The following is a 19340-nucleotide window of genomic DNA, read 5'->3' as shown; positions in this document are numbered from 1 at the left end:
AGAAAAACAACTATTGTGCTGAATATCTCTTGAAGAAAGTCAGTCACATAAACATTGAAATCAAGGTTAACAGTGTGAAAGAACTGATTAAAGCTGAACAGGGCAAACTGAGATTGCATGATAGTGGGTACCTGAGGCTGGCTAATGGTCTCAGCTAAGCTCTCCTGAGCCTCGGCAAGTTTGTGGGGCTGCCCTCCTGATAGTGAGTGTGGGGACCGGTAAGGTGTCTGGGGGCAGATGGAGACCTTCGCCTACGGTATCTGGAATCTTGCGCTTCCATAGGTTCTTCTTGAGGTGCTTTGCTTGTCACTGAGCAGCGAAACTCCTCATACCAGTTAGGGACATCTAGCAGAGGTATGCCCAGGGTTTTGCAGAAGTGTGGGAGATCCTCTGGTACTCTCAAGAGAGCCGTGCGGCCCTGGGTGGAGGCAGAAAGGCAAAACGGGAATTTCTATTTTTATTGAATACCTTTCGTACGAAGGGCATCCAACAAGGGCTTCAGATCACGCCGGTGTTGTAAGGTGATTCCTGAGAGGTCCTGATAGATTTTAAGTGCTCTCCCATGTCTGAGAATTTCCTCCTTCAGCTTGAAGTCTATTATGCAGCAAATGATGTCCCTCAGAGGATCCATCTCCTTTCCCTTGGGACGTAAGACCCGGTGGATCCTTTCCATGTCAATGGGCGTATGAGGTGGTCTATTAAGCAGACCAGTCACAGTGGGGGTTATTTGTTCTCCCTCAATGGCCTCTGACTCTGAGATTATGGCGCCGACCTCTGTTGTCGAGGTCTTCCAGGTGGCGTTGCATATCTCTCATTTGTAACGCGTGGGAGTCAATGCGATTTGCAGCTTTGCCGATATTTGCATCATGGCGTTCAGTCACTCTCTCAACTGAGGACTCTGTCACCGAGCGCACGGATATCAAGCCTGAGCTCCTAAATGGCGGCAGATAAGGTGTCTTTTATATCTGCTGCGATGGTCCGCAGGTCCTGCATGTTTAAGTGCGGCTGTCAGAGTTCAATGCCATTTCTATCTGTGTGAGGGCTTGGAGATCCCGCGTGTGGCAGTTCTGTCAGTGCCACCTCAGAAGCCTGAGAGAAAGCGTGCCTGTGGTGGGAAGGCGCCATGTTCCCTCTGTTGGTACGGAGCATTTCAGGAATATTATGACCCCTGTCCCCTATTTGTTTGCAGGGGAGCGGGAAGCGGAAGAATTCCGTGATGCAGTCCCCATGATTTGGAGGTGTTCAGGGGCAATTTTACCTCAGATTCCAGTCAGTTTTTCCCTCTGGCGGCAGGAGCTCAGGGATTAAACATCCATCTTCCTGCTAGGTCAGGCCACGCCCCCCTATTCCAGTGATACTGATTGCCCCAGATCCCCCTTCCCTGGTACACAGACCTAGTGCACCTGGTGGCGGATGCCCCCTGGTGACTGCCATTACGAGAGGACCTGCTGTCTCAAGGTCCGATTCTCCATCCTGCTTTACCGTTGCTGGTTTTAACAGCAAGGCTATTGAGAGCCAGGTGTTGAGGAGCCGGGCCTATCGGACTTGGTAATTCCAACTATGTTGAGAGCACGGAAATCTTCTCGGAAGATATATCATTATACCTGGAAGGCCTACATCTCCATTTGTGAGAAGAAAGGATGGCCGCAGAGAACTGCGGTGAAAAGAGTGGTCGGGCTTCAAAAAATGGCCGCCAATGATACTAATAGAAAAATCTCATAGAAAATGGGCGCTGAGGCTCACAAGGGGAACCTGCTCTGCCCTTATCCAAAATGGCCGCCGGACAGCGCCATGCGGTGACAAGAGAAATCATAGAACAGCGCTGCCTCCAACTAGCAAAAATACCTCCACAGACACCTTTTGGGACCCCCCACACTGGGACCAGGACCATCGCTAGCTGCACAGACCCCCCTCCTGCCCGGGAAGGAGGGAAGATAGGGACGTGGGAGAGAAGGAGGTGAGGTGTCCCCCGAATCGACCTCCCAGGGAATGCCCAGCTGCTCAACCCCCCCGAAGCAGGGAGAGCCGTACTTACCAGTCCTGAAGAGCTTGGAGACATTCCATCACAGACCCACTCCTGCGCAGTTACAGGGTGGCTGCTGGCCTCGGTATACTGTGAACCAGACATCAGTAGCTCAGTCATATGTATACCCCGGAGCATTGAAGCTCACCGACTACCTCTGGAGCTGAGGTATGTGGTGGGCCTGCCGAGCCTTAGCTGGGACCTGCACACGCTCGATGGCCAGACTAGGGGGACTACAAGGATAACTCAACCAGCCTGTCACCCAGCCGTCAGTTGATAGAAGATCACAGGGTCTTTCATCTTGCGCAAATGTATAAATCCTGCATCAAAAAAATGGACCAAAGGGCCCGCAGGGTTCCTAGGTCATTCTCCTTCACTAGGCAATATAAAACTGAGGCTGCTGGGACAGCAGGGAGGGTTGTTAGCACAGGGTCCGCCCCCTGGGCGGTACTGACAATTCTGTGTATTGTGTTACAATTTTTCCTAGTTCTATTGGCAGGCTAACAAACCCATTTAGAGGAGCTGTGTCGGTCTGTGAATTACAGAGAAAGGCATTTTACGGTGAGTACAAAAATCCTATTTTTTTCCAACTATTTATTTATTTTAAGAATTTTAAACACTTTTATTTTTTGGTGGCAACACCACTTTAAGTTAAAATCAATATTTTTTGCTATAAAATTACCCCCAAACATTTTTTATATATATACAGTGCCTTGCGAAAGTATTCGGCCCCCTTGAACTTTTCAACCTTTTGACCCATTTCAGGCTTCAAACATAAAGATATAAAATTTTAATTTTTTGTGAAGAATCACCAAGTAGGACACAATTGTGAAGTGGAACGAAATCTATTGGATATTTTAAACTTTTTTAGCAAATAAAAAACTGAAAAGTGGTGTGCGCGCAAAATTATTCGGCCCCTTTACTTTCAGTGCAGCAAACTCACTCCAGAAGTTCAGCGAGGATCTCTGAATGATCCAATGTTGTCCTAAATGACTGATGGTGATAAATAGAATCCACCTGTGTGTAATCAAGTCTCTGTATAAATGCACCTGCTCTGTGATAGTCTCAGGGTTCTGTTGAAAGCGCAGAGAGCATCATGAAGACTAAGGAACACACCACGCAGGTCCGTAATACTGTTGTGGAGAAGTTTAAAGCCGCATTTGGATACAAAAAGATTTCCCAAGCTTTAAACATCCCAAGGAGCACTGTGCAAGCGATCATTTTGAAATGGAAGGAGTATCAGACCACTGCAAATCTACCAAGACCTGGCCATCCCTCTAAACTTTCAGCTCAGACAAGGAGAAGACTGATCAGAGATGCAGCCAAGAGGCTCATGATCACTCTGGATGAACTGCAGAGAACTACAGCTGAGGTGGGAGAGTCTGTCCATAGGACAACAATCAGTCGTACACTGCACAAATCTGGCCTTTATGGAAGAGTGGCAAGAAGAAAGCCATTTCTCAAAGATATCCATAAAAAGTCTTGTCTAAAGTTTGCCACAAGCCACCTGGGAGACACACCAAACATGTGGAAGAAGGTGCTCTGGTCAGATGAAACCAAAATCGAACTTTGCCCACAATGCAAAACGATATGTTTGGCGTAAAAGCAACACAGCTCATCACCCTCAACACACCATCCCCACTGTCAAACATGGTGGTGGCAGCATCATGGTTTGGGCCTGCTTTTCTTCAGCAGGGACAGGGAAGATGGTTAAAATTGAGGAGAAGATGAATGCAGCCAAATACAGGACCATTCTGGATGAAAACCTGTTGGAGTCTGCAAAAGACCTGAAACTGGGACGGAGATTTATCTTCCAACAAGACAATGATCCCAAACCTACAGAAAAATCTACAAAGGAATGGTTCACAAATAAACGTATCCAGCTGTTAGAATGGCCAAGTCAAAGTCCAGACCTGAATCTAATCGAGAATCTGTGGAAAGAGCTGAAAACTGCTGTTCACAAACGCTCTCCATCCAACCTCACTGAGCTCGAGCTGTTTTGCAAGGAAGAATGGGCATGAATTTCAATCTCTCGATGTGCCAAACTGATAGAGACATACCCCAAGCGACTTGCAGCTGTAATCGCAGCAAAAGGTGGCTCTACAAAGTATTAACGCAAGGGGGCCGAATAATTTTGCACGCCCCACTTTTCATTTTTTTATTAGTTAAAAAAGTTTAAAAAATCCAATAGATTTCGTTCCACTTCACAATTGTGTCCCACTTGTTGGTGATTCTTCACAAAAAATTAAAATGTTATATCTTTATGTTTGAAGCCTGAAATGTGGCAAAAGGTTGAAACGTTCAAGGGGGCCAAATACTTTCACAAGGCACTGTATATATCAGAGACCCTAGGGAATAAAATGGCAATCGCTGCAATATTTTATGTCACACAGTATTTGCCCAGCAGTCTTTTAAATGCAATTTTTTGGGAAAAAATACACTTCAATAAATAAAAAAATGAAACAGTAAAGTTAGCACATTTTTTTTTGTTTTAATGTGAAAGATGATACGCCGCGAGAATCGTGAGAGAATCGTGATGTATCTTCTAAGCGTAATTTTCATTTTAGCCAGAATTGTGCAGCTCTAGAGTGGCTCTAGTCCAATAAAAGGCATGGCAGTCTCGTCGGCCACCATTTCCAGGTGCATCAGACAGATTGTAGTACAGGCCTATGCCTTGAAGGGGCAGGTGCCCCCCTTTCCGGTCACGGCCCACTCCACCAGGGCAATGGGAACGTCTTGGGCCTTCCAACATCAAGCGTCTGTCGCTCAAGTGTGTTAAGCAGTGACCTGGTCGTCTGTTCACACCTTTACTAAATTCTACAAGGTAGATGTCACTGCATCGGCTGTTTGTTACTTGTTACCGCAAGTTTTTTAGGTGGTTTGTAAGGTAGTGACTCCCAGATGAGGAGCACTCTGTTTTTTTTGTGGGTAAAAGTTCTATGCTGTTCCCACTCTGTTTTTTGTGGGTGAAGTTTTATACTGTTTCCCACATGCCATTGTGGGTGAAGTTTTTATGCTGTTTCCCACCCCTCGTTTTGGCACGGCTTGGGGACATCCCGATGGTCTAAGAAAGGAGCTGTGTCAGTCGGTGAACGTAAGAGAAAATAAAAAATTTTGTTCTCACCGTAAAAAATCCTTTTCTCTGTAGTTCACCAACTGACACAGCACCCTCCCCTCCTATTTTTTATGTTTTACTGCTTGTTGACGTACTGAGGCTGCAGGAGGCAGGGTGGGGGGTTGTTACCTAAGGGACCACCACTTGGACGGAACTAGAAAGTTCTGGTTTTGTTGTACATGTTCTGCCTAGTCCTCCTGAAGGTGGCATAACAACCCGATGGTCTAAGAAAGGAGCTGTGTCAGTCGGTGAACTACAGAGTAAAGGATTTTTTTACGGTGAGAACAAACAATCCTATTTTCTCTTTCGTTCATTGACGGACACAGCTCCAGTAAACTTGACTGTAGGGTTATTACACCACCTCCAGGCGAGGACTAGGCAGAACATGTAATACATGTGAAAACAGAACTTTACAGTTCCGCCCAGGGGGTGGTCTCTCTGGTAATAACCCCTCAGCCTGTTAACCGCAGCTCAGTTTTTTCTGCCTAGTGAAGGAGAAGGACCTAGGCTCCCTGCCGAGACCATCGGTCCTGGGGATTTTTTCTGGATTTTTGCCTTTTGCGCAAGATCCTGTGATCTGCTATCAACAGCCAGCTGGGTCACAGGCTGGATAATATAGATCCTTGTAGTCTCCACAACCTGGCCATTGAGTGTGTACAAACGCTAGCTACATGCTGGGTTGGCCATGACATGCCCCTCAGGCTTCGGTGGCAGCCGGTGAACTACATGCTCCGGGGCACACATATAACGGGACTACAGATGTCTTTTGTCACAATGTGCCATGGCCAGCAGCCACCCCCGTACATCTCGGGTGTGGTTCTGTGATGGGATGTCCCCAGCTCGTCCAGATGGCAAGTACAGCTCTTCCTGCCTCAATGGGATTGAGTAGCTGGGCATTCCCTTGAAGGTCGATTAGGGAGTCCCTCTGCTCCCTCTCTTCTCTCCCTGTCCCTATTTTACCCCCTCTGTGGGGGATGCTGCATGACTGGGCTGCTGAGCGGTGTGTGTACCTGAGCCAGGGGTCCTTGTGGGGGCTTTGATCCTGGATTGGGGCCTGCGCTGGCTGTCTCTGTTCCTGCGCTGTCTGTGGTCTCTATGTGCTGCCACCATAGCGCTGTCTGCCACCATTATCTCTGTTCATTCTCTGTGTACAGTTACTTGTCGGCCATTTTCTGTGAGTCTCTGTGGAAAGCATGGTCGGCGGCCTTTTTCCCTATGATTGTCCCTTATACAGGGCAAGTCATTTTTTTGTAGCCTCAGCGTGGTTCTTCTCCTTGGCGCTGGTTCCTGTACCTCAGAACAGCGTGTTTTTTTGCTCTGTGAGCTGACACTGGACACAGGCACCTATAACAGCACGGCACAGCACTCGGGCGGAGTGGTGAGTCCTGCGGTGGGGCCCTTCAGTCTTCAGCAGCTAGGAGGGTGGGATTGAACACCTTGCCCTAAGTCCCCAAGGGTGGCAGACAGGGTGGGTCAGCATGGCATCAGAAACTGGTGTTTCTTCCCCAGATCTCCCTGCAATTGCAGTCGGCTCGCCTACAAACAGTGCAGTGCCTTTGGACTCTTTGTCAGTGGTCCTTGAAACGTTTGTTGCCAGGGTGGAGGCTGTGTGCGGGCGCAAAGGTGGTTAAAAATGGCCCCTATCCTCCGCGGAGAGTTCTGACTCAGACTCGGGCCCCACAGTGACTGGCAGCCCCTGCTCCGATGTGTCAGAGGACGCTGACCAGGACCGATCGGACAGTGATGATGATTCCCCGTCCGGGTCTGTGCAAGACAAAACGCTAGTTGGAGCACTTATCACAGCTGTGCGTGATACCCGGAAAATTCAGGATACAGCAGGATCCTGTCAGGGTCGGCTTAGCCCTTCCTTCTCTGGGCTGGCTTCTCAGCTGTTGGCTAATTGCCAGCTCTCTTCTCTCTCCACAGTTACCCAGCTGTCCCTGATCCTGCTTGTCTGACCTGCCTACTTAAGGCTGTCCAGCTCACTTCTTCTCTGCCTTTGCCATGGTCACATCACAAGAAACCATCTCCTGTGGTTCTTTTTAAAGACTGGTTTGTTGACATCCCTTCTGGCTCCTTATCCTACTTGCTGTTGCTCCATTTGGATCCCTGACTTCTGGCCTGGCTGATTACCCGATCTGGTTATTGAACTCGTAGTTTCCGTGGGCGCATACAGTACCTGATGCATTGGAAGGGGTACGGTCCAGAGGAAGGCTCCTGGGTTTCATCCTCGTACATGCCCCTCTTCTCCTCCGTGAGTTCCATAGATGTTTTCCCCTCAAGCCCGGTGGCCCTCCGAGGAAGAGGGGTCTTTGAGGAGGGGGTACTGTCAGGGCTGGCTTAGCCCTTCCTTCTCTGGGCTGGCTGCTCAGCTGTCGACTATTTGCCAGCTCTCATCTCTCTCCACGGTTACCCAGCTGTCCCTGATCCTGCTCGTCTGACCTGCCAGTTAAAGCTGTCCAGCTCACGTCTTCTCTGCCTTCGCCTTGGCCACATCACAAGAAACCATCTCCTGCGGTTCTGTTTAAAGACTGGTTTGCTGACATCCCTTCTGGCTCCTTATCCTACTTGCTGTTGCTCCACTTGGATCCCTGACTTCTGGCCTGACTGATTACCTGATCTGGTTATTGAACTCTGGACTGGCTGACTACTAGATACGGTTACTGGACTCTGGCTACGCTTTGACTAAGCTTACTCTATTTACCTTTTTATTAATAAACAAGTGTGATTTAATTGTACTTCTGTCTCGGTCTGGTTCATGGCTTCTGACAGATCCTCTGCTGAAGTAGCGGTCCCTTTTGGGCCCTGTAAGCCAGCCCGTACACCTAAGGTGTTTCCATATCTGACTTATTTCGATAAGTTCATATACAAGGAATGGGGTAGCCCGCAACAGACCTTCTCAGTCCCAAAAAATAATGGCGATGCGTTACCTTTTTGAGGAGAGCCTTCTTAAGAAATGGTCAGCTCCCCCAGTTGTGGACCCCCCCAGTATCCAGGTTAAACAAAGTAACCACGATCCCGGTAGAAGGGACTTCTGCATTTAAGGACCCTACCGACAGGAAGGCCAAGGAAGTGGCCCGTTCCCTGTTTATGGTGGTGGGGTCAGCGATACGACCAGTACTGGCCACAGCATTAGTGTAGCAGACACTTACTGAGTGGGCAGAACTATTGCACCGTGAATTGGAGAAGCCGCAGGCCTCTCCTGAGTGCGTGGAACTGGCAGACCATTTAGGGCCTTAAGTACGTCTGGATACGCTTCCCTTGCTCTCCAGAGCATCAGTGTCAGCAGTGATGCTGCGGCGCCTGATTTGGCTGAAATGCTGGTCTGCGGACCAGGCATCTAATAAAGCCTTGACGGATCTACCCTTCATTGGTGAGTGGTTATTTGGAGCCTCGTTGGATGACATTATTAAGAATGTCACAGGTGGGAAGGAGACCTTGCTCCCACAGTCCAGGAAGAGTAAGGAGCCACACCGCAGGCAAGGGTCCTCATTTTCCGCTCAAAATAGGCTTTTTCAGGGTGATTACTGAGGGACAGAAGCGTCCCTGGACTTGCAAGCCTGCGAACAAAAGTGCTACCTCATGAAGGTTTGCCCCCGCCCGTCACTCGGATGGGGGGGTTACCTTCGGGGGCCTCTCGGCTGTCCGACCAATGGGTCTGCGAACTGATTTAATTGGGCTACAATATAGAGTTCCTCTCTTGGCCTTGGCCACCAAACATATTTTTCCCCTCCAGCATACCCTTACTCTCGGCTCACCTTGAGGCCCTGTTTGGGGCAGTAAGGGACCTGCCAAGCCAATATCAGCCTTAGCTGTCTTTTTCCAATGACCCCTGGTGTTTCACTCTCTAGTGAGCACCTTTGTACAAGGGGTCTAGCATGTAGTCCCTCTGGTGCGTCCACCCTTGCCTCCGTGGGATCTGAACCTGGTGCTATCGGCCCTGTTTGTGAACATCAGGAAAATTCCCTTGTCGACTCTCAGAAATTGGTCTTCCTAGTGGCCATTACATTGGCCAGGAGGGTTTCGGAACTGGCAGCCTTGTCTTGCAAATCTCCCTATCTTGTTATCCACAAGGATAAGGGGGTGTTGCGTCCACAACCTACTTTTCTACCGAAGGTGGTTTCAGCTTTTCACCTCAAAGAAGACATTGTGTTACCATCTCTGTGTCCTAAACTGACACATTCTAAGGAGGTGGCCCGGGCTCTAAGGGTATATTGGTCTGCCACGGCTCCCTTCCAGAAGTCAGACTCTCTGTTCGTTTCGGATTGGCGGTCTCGTCGTCCACCATTTCCAGGTGGATCAGACAGATCGTGCTCCAGGCTTACGCCTTGAAAGGACAGGTGCCCCCTTTCCTGTCACGGCCCATTCCACCAGGGCAATTGGGACCTCTTGGGCTTTCCGACATCAAGCGCCAGTTGCTCAAGTGTGTAAGGTGGTGACTTGGTCATTCTTTTGCACTTTTACAAAGTTCTACAAAGTGGATGTAAGCACATCTTCTGATGCCTGCTTTGGCCGCAATGTTTTTCAGGTGGCCGTGTAATGTTGCAATTTTACACTCTTCTTCTGTTAAGAGAAGTTACCTTTTTGAATGTCAATGCATTCTGAGGCATATTTTGACCACAAATTCTGATGCGGTTGGTTCAGCTGGTGACTCCACCATTAGGGAGCACCTATGGTTGTGGGTTAAGTTATGTTGATGTTCCCACCCCTCGTTGTGACACTGCTTGGGGATGTCCCTATGATCAAGATTACTGGAGCTGTGTCCATCAATGAAAGAGAAAATAGGATTTTTGAACTCACCGTGAAATCCTTTTCTCTGAAGTTCATTGACGTAAACAGCACCCTCCCCTCCTATTAGTTTATGTTATACTGCTGGCTGATGTACTGAGCTGCAGGAAGCAGGGTGAGGGGTTATTACCAGAGGCACCACCCCCTGGGCGGTACTGTAAAGTTCTGTTGTTTTCACATGTATTACATGTTCTGCCTAGTCCTCTCCTGAAGGTGGCGTAATAACCCTACAGTCAAGATTACTGGAGCTGTGTCTGTCAATGAACTTCAGAGAAAAGGATTTTACAGTGAGTACAAAAAATCCTATTTTTTCCTGTTCTGCCTAGTGACACTGTCACTGATCATTACTCCCTGTAATTGGGAGCGGTGATAAGTGTTGTGTCACACACACACCCTTTCCCCCCCCACAGTTGGAATCACTCCCTAGGACACACTTAACCCCTACAGCGCCACCTAGTGGTTAACCCCTTCACTGCCAGACACATTTACACAGTAATCAATGCATTTTTAATTGTACTGATCGCTGTATAAATATGAATGGTCCCAAAATTGCGCTGAGTGTCCGATCTGTCAGCCATGTCAGTCACGATAAAAATTGCCACCATTACTAATAATAAAAAATTATTCATAAAAATTCCATAAAACTATCCCCTATTTTGTAAACGCAATAAATTTTGTGCAAACCAACCGCTTATTTTTTATTTATTTTTTATCAAAAATATGTAGAATATGTATCTGCCTAAACTGAGGAAAAAAATGTTTGTTTTTATATATTTTCTGGGGATATTTTTTTTTCAAAATTGTCGCTATTTTTTTGTTTATCGCAAAAATAAAAACCCGCAAAGGTGATAAAATACCACTAAAAGAAAGCTCTAATTGTGGGAAAAAAGGACATCAATTTTGTTTGGGAGCCATCATCGCATGACCGCACAATTAAAGCGATGCAGTGCCAAATCACAAAAAACGCTCTGATCTTTGGCCAGCAAAATGGTCCGGGGCTTAAGTGGTTAAAGAAAACCAATTTTATTTTTTTTATATATTGCGGCTTACAATTATTCAATGTGGGGGTTAACCACTTAACCACTTTAAGACCGGACCATTTTGCTGGTAAATGACCAGAGGTCTTTTTACACTTTGGCACTGCGCTGCTTTAACTGGTAATTGCGCGGTCATGCAATGTTGTACCCAAACAAAATTTGCGTCCTTTTCTTCCCACAAATAGAGCTTTCTTTTGATGGTATTTGATTGCCTCTGCGATTTTTATTTTTTGCGATATAAACGTAAAAAGACCGCAAATTTTGAAAAAAAATGATATTTTCTACTTTTTGTTATTAGAAAAATCCAATAAACTCAATTTTAGTCATACATTTAGGCCAAAATGTATTCAGCCACATGTCTTTGGTAAAAAAAAAGTCAATAATTGTATATTTATTGGTTTGCGCAAAAGTTGTCACATCTACAAACTAAGGTACGTTTTCTGGAATTTACGCAGCTTTTAGTTTACGACTGCCTATCTCATTTCTTGAGGTGCTAAAATGGCAGGGCAGTACAAAACCCCCCCAAATGACCCCATTTTGGAAAGTAGACCCCCTAAGGAAATTGATAAGAGGCATGTTGAGCCCATTGAATATTTTATTTTTTTGCCTCAAGCGATTGAATAATGACAAAAAAAAAATTTTTTTTTTTTTTTTACACAAAGTTGTCACTAAATGATATATTGCTCACACATGCTATGGGCGTATGTGAAATGACACCCCAAAATAAATTCTGCTGCTTCTCCTGAGTACGGGGATACCACATATGTGGGACTTTTTGGGAGCCTAGCCGCGTACGGGGCCCCGAAAACCAAGCACCGCCTTCAGGCTTTCTAAGGGCGTAAATTTTTGAGTTCACTTCTCACTACCTATTACAGTTTTGAAGGCCATAAAATGCCAAGATGGCACAAAACCCCCACAAATGACCCCATTTTAGAAAGTAGACACCCCAAGCTATTTGCTGAGAGGCATGTTGAGTTCATGGAATATTTTATATTTTGCCACAAGTTGCGGGAAAATTACAAACTTTTTTTTTTTTTTTTTTTTTTTCACAAAGTTGTCACTAAATGATATATTGCTCACACATGCCATGGGCATATGTGAAATGACACCCCAAAATAAATTCTGCTGCTTCTCCTGAGTACGGGGATACCACATATGTGGGACTTTTTGGGAGCCTAGCCGCGTACGGGGCCCCGAAAACCAAGCACCGCCTTCAGGCTTTCTAAGGGCGTAAATATTTGACTTCACTCCTCACTACCTATTACAGTTTTGAAGGCCATAAAATGCCAAGATGGCACAAAACCCCCACAAATGACCCCATTTTAGAAAGTAGACACCCCAAGCTATTTGCTGAGAGGCATGTTGAGTCCATGGAATATTTTATATTTTGCCACAAGTTGCGGGAAAATTACAAACTTTTTTTTTTTTTTCACAAAGTTGTCACTAAATGATATATTGCTCACGCATGCCATGGGCATATGTGAAATGACACCCCAAAATAAATTCTGCTGCTTCTCCTGAGTACGGGGATACCACATATGTGGGACTTTTTGGGAGCCTAGCCGCGTACGGGGCCCCGAAAACCAAGCACCGCCTTCAGGCTTTCTAAGGGCGTTACAGTTTTGAAGGCCATAAAATGCCAAGATGGCACAAACCCCCCCCAAATGACCCCATTTTGGAAAGTAGACACCCCTAAATTTAGGGGTACACTAGTGAGACTAGGTAATAAATGGCGGGTGCCCTGAAACTATAAAAAAATAACTAACCAACCAGCGTCACCTGTAACAGTTATATGGTGATCACTGGTGAAAGGGTTAACTAGGGGGCAATCAGGGGGCTTTATGCGGTAGTATATGGGGGTCCCTGGCGCTATAAAAAGCTGCGGCGAACCTAAATACCTACTTGCCTAACTAGCGTCACCTGTGACACTAATACAGCGATCAGAAAAACGATCGCTTATTAGGCTGGGTTCACACTGGAGCGATGCGGGAACGCCACGAATGCGCGGCGGGTTCCCGCATCGCATGCCTCCCGGCGGCAGTTCACACTGCCCTATGCGAACTGCTGGGAGTGTCAGTGAAATGTTACTGACACCCCCAGATCAGTTCGCATATCGCAGTGCGATCTGAAAACTCGGATCGCATGGTGTGAACACCCATGCGATCCGATTCTGCTGCGGGCCAAAAAAAGGGTCCCGTGCGAATTTGCGGCGGGTGTGGCGGGTGCGGCGAATGGCTGAACTCGAATCGCACAGAGATCGGATGTGATTTGCACTGCAGTGCGGTGCGAATCACATCCGTTCTCAAACCGCTGCAATCTGAACCCAGCCTTAGTGACACTGGCGACGGGGGGTGATCACGGGGTTAAACCTTTATTGGGGGGGTTAGGGGGGTACCTTAGAACTAAAGGGGGCTAACCCTAACTGCCCTAACAGTTATTAGTCACAAATGACACCCGCCGGGTGATCAGGGGGTTAAACCTTTATTAGGTAATAAATGGCGGGTGCCCTGAAACTATAAAAAAATAACTAACCAACCAGCGTCACCTGTAACAGTTATATGGTGATCACTGGTGAAAGGGTTAACTAGGGGGCAATCAGGGGGCTTTATGCGGTAGTATATGGGGGTCCCTGGCGCTATAAAAAGCTGCGGCGAACCTAAATACCTACCTGCCTAACTAGCGTCACCTGTGACACTAATACGGCGATCAGAAAAATGATCGCTTATTAGGCTGGGTTCACACTGGAGCGATGCGGAAACGCCGCGAATCCGCGGCGGGTTCCCGCATCGCATGCCTCCCGGCGGCAGTTCACACTGCCCTATGCGAACTGCTGGGAGTGTCAGTGAAATGTTACTGACACCCCCAGATCAGTTCGCATATCGCAGTGCGATCTGCAAACTCGGATCGCATGGTGTGAACACCCATGCGATCCGATTCTGCTGCGGGCCAAAAAAAGGGTCCCGTGCGAATTTGCGGCGGGTGCGGCGGGTGTGGCGGGTGCGGCGAATGGCTGAACTCGAATCGCACAGAGATCGGATGTGATTTGCACTGCAGTGCGGTGCGAATCACATTCGTTCTCATAAACCGCTGCAATGTGAACCCAGCCTTAGTGACACTGGCGACGGGGGGTGATCACGGGGTTAAACCTTTATTGGGGGGGTTAGGGGGGTACATTAGAACTAAAGGGGGCTAACTCTAACTGCCCTAACAGTTATTACAGTCACAAATGACACCAATGCAAAAAAAAAAAAAAAATAAAAAAAAATGACATTGGTGTCACTGTGACTGGGGGGCAGGGGTAATTGGGGGGGTGATCGGGGGGTAAAGGGGGGGTGTGAGTGTGCCTGGCATGTTCTACTGTGTGTGTAGAGTGTTGGTGCAACTCACCGATCCGCTCTCCTCCGTGTCGGAACGGAAAATACCGACACGGAGGAGAGAATACATCACTTCCTCTCCTGTGTTTACATTACAGGAGAGGAAGTGATGTCACGGGGGATTTCCATTCGTCGAGAGCGATCGCGAGGGGGTGGCCATGAATGAATGGCCGTCCCCTCATCCCTGATCTCTCCCGAACGAATGCCGACCGCCGCAGGCACCGGGGGGGGGCCCGATCGGGCCCCCCACCCGCGGGCAGGCATGGACTTATATATACGCCAATATGCCTGCCCGTGCCATTCTGCCGACGTATATCGTCGTGCGGCGGTCGGCAAGTGGTTAACAACCGCCCATTGCCGATTAACGGCTTCAGGGCGGTTGTTTAACTCTGAGAGGCCGTTAATTAACGGCCTCCCAGAATTCTGCTCTCGCGCGCCCCCTGGGGCGCGCACACGAGAGCATCCGTGACCGCTGGGTCCAGTGGACCCGGCGCATCACGAATCACGGTAAACGGCCGCTCATCGCGGCCGTTTACCACGTGATCGCTCCGTCAAATGACGGAGTGATCACTTGTAAACAAGCCGGCGTCATGTTATGACGCCGGTTCCTCCCTCCCCCTCTCTGTACCGATCGGTACAGCGGAGGGGGAAGAGATCGGTGTCAGCAGCGATGTGGGCTGCATCTGCAGTGCCCACATCGCTGCTCACCAAAAATTAACCCCTCGATTCCCTGCATTACTCTGCAATACCCTGCCATTACTCTGCATTACTCTGCATTACTCTGCAATACCCTGCCATTACTCTGCAATACCCTGCCATTACTCTGCAATGCCCTGCCATTACTCTGCAATGCCCTGCAACACTCTGCAATGCCCTGCAACACTCCGCAATGCCCTGCAACACTCCGCAATGCCCTGCAACACTCTGCAACACTCCGCAATACCCTGCAATACCCTGCAACACTCTGCAATGCTCTGCAACACCCGCCAATACCCTGCAACACTCTGCAATGCTCTGCAACACCCGCCAATACCCTGCAATGCTCTGCAACGCCATACTACCCAGCCATACTCTGAGATACCCAGCCATAGTCGGTGATACCCTGCAATACCCAGCCATAGACATCCCCCCCCCCCGCCGCCCTCCGCCCTCCGCCCTCCGGTGCTTCTACCGAATCGCTAATACGATCAAAGCCAGAATCTTTTTTTTTTTTTCAGGCTTCCCAGCTTAGAGGTGAGATGCGGGGTCTTATTGACCCCACATCTCACTGTAAAGAGGACCTGTCATGCCATATTCCTATTACAAGGGATGTTTACATTCTTTGTAATAGGAATAAAAGTGATCAAAAAAATTTTTGGGGGGGGAAAAAAATGTCAAACTAAAATAAATAAAGTAAAATGAACAATAAAAAAAATGTTTTTTTTTAAAGCGCCCCTGTCCCCATGTGCTTGCATGCAGAAGCGAACGCATACGTAAGTCCCGCCCACATATGAAAACGGTGTTCAAACCACACATGTGAGGTATCGCTGCGAACATTAGAGCGAGAGCAATAATTCTAGCCCTAGACCTCCTCTGTAACTCAAAACATATAACCAGTAAAAAAAATGTAAATCGTCGCCTATGGGGATTTTTAAGTAGCGACGTTTGGCGCCATTCCACGAGTGTGTGCAATTTTGAAGAGTGACATATTAGGTATCTATTTACTCAGCGTAACTTCATCTTTCACATTATGCAAAAATTGGGCTAACTTTACTGTGTTTTTTTTTTTTTAAGCACAAAACAGTTTTTTTTCCAAAAAAAAGCATTCGAAAAATTACTGCGCAAATACCGTGCGAGATAAAAAGTTGCAAAGACCACCATTGTATTCTCCAGGGTGTTTGCTAAAAAAACATATATAATGTTTTGGAGTTCTATGTAATTTTCTAGCAAATAAATGATGATTTTTACATGTAGGAGAGAAATGTCAGAATTGTCCTGGGTGCTCCAGAACACCTGATGGCGCTCCATGCATGTTGGGCCTCTGTATGTGGCCACACTGTGTAAAAGTCTCACACATGTGGTATCGCCATACTCGGGAGTAATAGCAGAATGTGTTTTGGGGTGTAATTTGTGGTATGCATATGCTGTGTGTGAGAAATAACCTGATAATATGACAATTTTGTGAAAAAAAAAAAAAAAGTAAAAAGAATCTTGATTTTGCAAAGAATTGTGGGAAAAAATGACAACTTCAAAAAACTCATCATGCCTCTTACTAAATACCTTGGAATGTCTTCTTTCCAAAAAGGGGTCATTTGGGGGTTATTTGTACTTTTCTGGCATGTTAGGGTCTCAAGAATTGAAATAGGCCGTCAGTACTTCAGGTGTGATCAATTTTCAGATATTGGCACCATAGCTTGTGGACTCTATAACTTTCACAAAGACCAAATAATATCCACCAATTTGTACTTATTTTTACCAAAGATATGTAGTGGTATAAATTTTGGCCAAAATTTATGAAAAAAAAATTACTAATCTGCTAAATTTTCTAACAGAAACAAAGAAAAATTCATTTTTTTACAGAATTTTCGGTATTTTTTCTTTTATAGCACAAAAAATAAAAAACCCAGCGGTGATTAAATACCACCAAAAGAAAGCTCTATTTGTGTGAAAAAAAGGACAAAAATTTCATATAGGTCCAGTGTTGCATGACTGAGTAATTGTCATTCAAAATGCGAGAGCACAGAAAGCTGAAAATTGGTCTGGTTATTAAGGGTGTTTAAGTGCCCAGTGGTCAAGTGGTTAAAGTAGTCTTTATTTAGGCGCCCCCTTGCTCTGTTTTTTTCACCTGGTGATCTAGTCCAGTGTTTCTCAACTCCAGTCCTCAAGGTCATGTTTTCAGGATTTCCTTCAGATGAAACGGCTGTGGTAATTACTAAGGCAGTGAAATTGATCAAATCACCTGTGCAAAATAAGCCTGCAAACATGACCATGAGGACTGGAGTGAAACACTGATCTAGTCAGTAACACACCACCTATATTAGAATTCCTCCACTCTGGATGAATGAGAACAGGAGGCATATTTGGACAACAGCATTGTCAGTCAGGGGGAGGGAGGGAGGGAAGTGTTGGATATATTGGCAGATTTAGCTACGCTAACAAATCTAGCTGATACTTAATAAGCAAGTTAGAGCACTTTTTTTTCCTTTTGGTATAGGTTTTACATACTGTAAGAGCTGACCAGTGTAAGCACCCGTCAGTGGTAAATGGGTTGTCTCATCCCTTTAACTGCTACAATCTGCAAGAGAGCTTGTTCTTTTAAAAACAGACTTACTGGCAGGATCACCAGATGAAAAAAGAAAACCTACAAAGAAAAAAACTAATCCAAATATCCCATTTATGGTTTGCTAAACTGCAATATAATATTTGCTTTCAGCAGCCTTATTCGCCCATCGTACATTAACGTAGACTTTCGGTTTGCAAGACACAGAAGAGCAGTAAGAATGGGTTTCTGTAGTGTAGTGGTTATCACGTTCAACTCAAATGTGAAAGGTCCCCAGTTTGAAACCAGGCAGAAACAGTGCTCACCCTTAACGTTTTCATAGTCAGGCAAACTCAAAGCTCTTGCCACGCCTTGCCCCTCTGGCAGCCAGCCGTACCTGAACTCTGTCAATAGAAAGCACAGTTTAGGTGCAACACCTTGAATGTGAGCTCTTTTTCTTCACTGTTTGTGAGTCGACCAGGAGAACCTGAAGACCCTAGCCTGAAGATGTTAGGTGAGCTGGTTTGCTGATCCTACATAGGTAAAGTTTTGCTGCAGTGCCTATAGTGCAAATTCTGTATGAGCTGACCAGCAAAACCTGCTGACCATTGCTGTAAGTGTTTAGGCAAACGTCTTTTCTGGACCCAAAGGCAATAGGAATGTGGACTTTGGTTCTCCAGCTTAGTCAGCTGAGCTGAAAAACCTGACCATCGCTGTAAGTGTTTAGTGATTAGGCAAACTTCTTTTCTGGACCCAAAGGCATTTGGAATGTGGATTTTGGTTCTCCTGCTTAGTCACCTGAGCTGGAAAACCTGATGACCATTGGTGTATGTTTTCAGCTGACCTGGTGATAAAAGTGTGTGGAAAAGCTAGAGGTGATATCCATGACTCAGTGTATCTTGCCAGTACTGGCTGTTTTCAGCATGTTCTTTGCATCAACTTAGGCATCTGAGATGGGCTTTCTTCCTTGTTTTCTTCATTACCCAAGAGTATAATTTGCAAGGACGGTAAACTGGACTCAGGTTATCAAATAACCAGAAACAAAAAATAGATAATATGGTGAACCCAACCTCCGACCACCCAACCCGCAAAAATCCATCAAGGTGGGTTTCTGTAGTGTAGTGGTTATCACGTTCGCCTAACACACGAGAGGTCCCTGGTTCGAAACTGGGCAGAAACACTGCGCATGCTAGTGATTTTTGCCACAGTCACTTTCAGCTGCCTTATTCACCCATCGTACATTAACGTAGACTTTCGGTTTGCAAGACACAGCTGAGCTGTGAAAATGGGTTTCTGTAGTGTAGTGGTTATCACGTTCGCCTAAAGCCTCATACACACGATAGGACTTTGTACAAACTTTCCCTTGGATTTTTGTACAAAGGGCGTCGGCCCTGAACTTGTATTGCATACACACAGCAGGACTTTTTCAGCCAACTTTCACCAAACCACGTGGTTTTTCTGCTCTTTACCGCCACCTTTGGTCAACTTCTGTATTGTTGTCTGATCTTTTGCATTGGTTCTGAGCATGCCTGTTTGCACTTTGTACAAAAGTCCTATGGTTTTCTGTACACACGATCAGACTTTGCTCCATCGGACTTTTGTTGCCAGAAAGTTTGTCCGTTCGCACAGCCAACAAAAGTCCGATGAAAACCAAAAAAGTTTGTCCGATGGAGCGTACACACGGTCGGATGTTGCTCCAAAACAGCTAATTTGCATGTTTGTTGTCAAAAAGTCTGATCGTGTGTATGGGCCATTACACGCGAAA

Source organism: Lithobates pipiens, unplaced genomic scaffold (genome assembly GCF_037356315.1).
Source record: "Lithobates pipiens isolate NorthernLeopardFrog02 unplaced genomic scaffold, aLitPip1_a1.2 Scaffold_8, whole genome shotgun sequence".
Classification (NCBI taxonomy): Eukaryota; Metazoa; Chordata; class Amphibia; order Anura; family Ranidae; genus Lithobates; species Lithobates pipiens.
Note: the sequence above shows the minus strand (reverse complement) of the source record.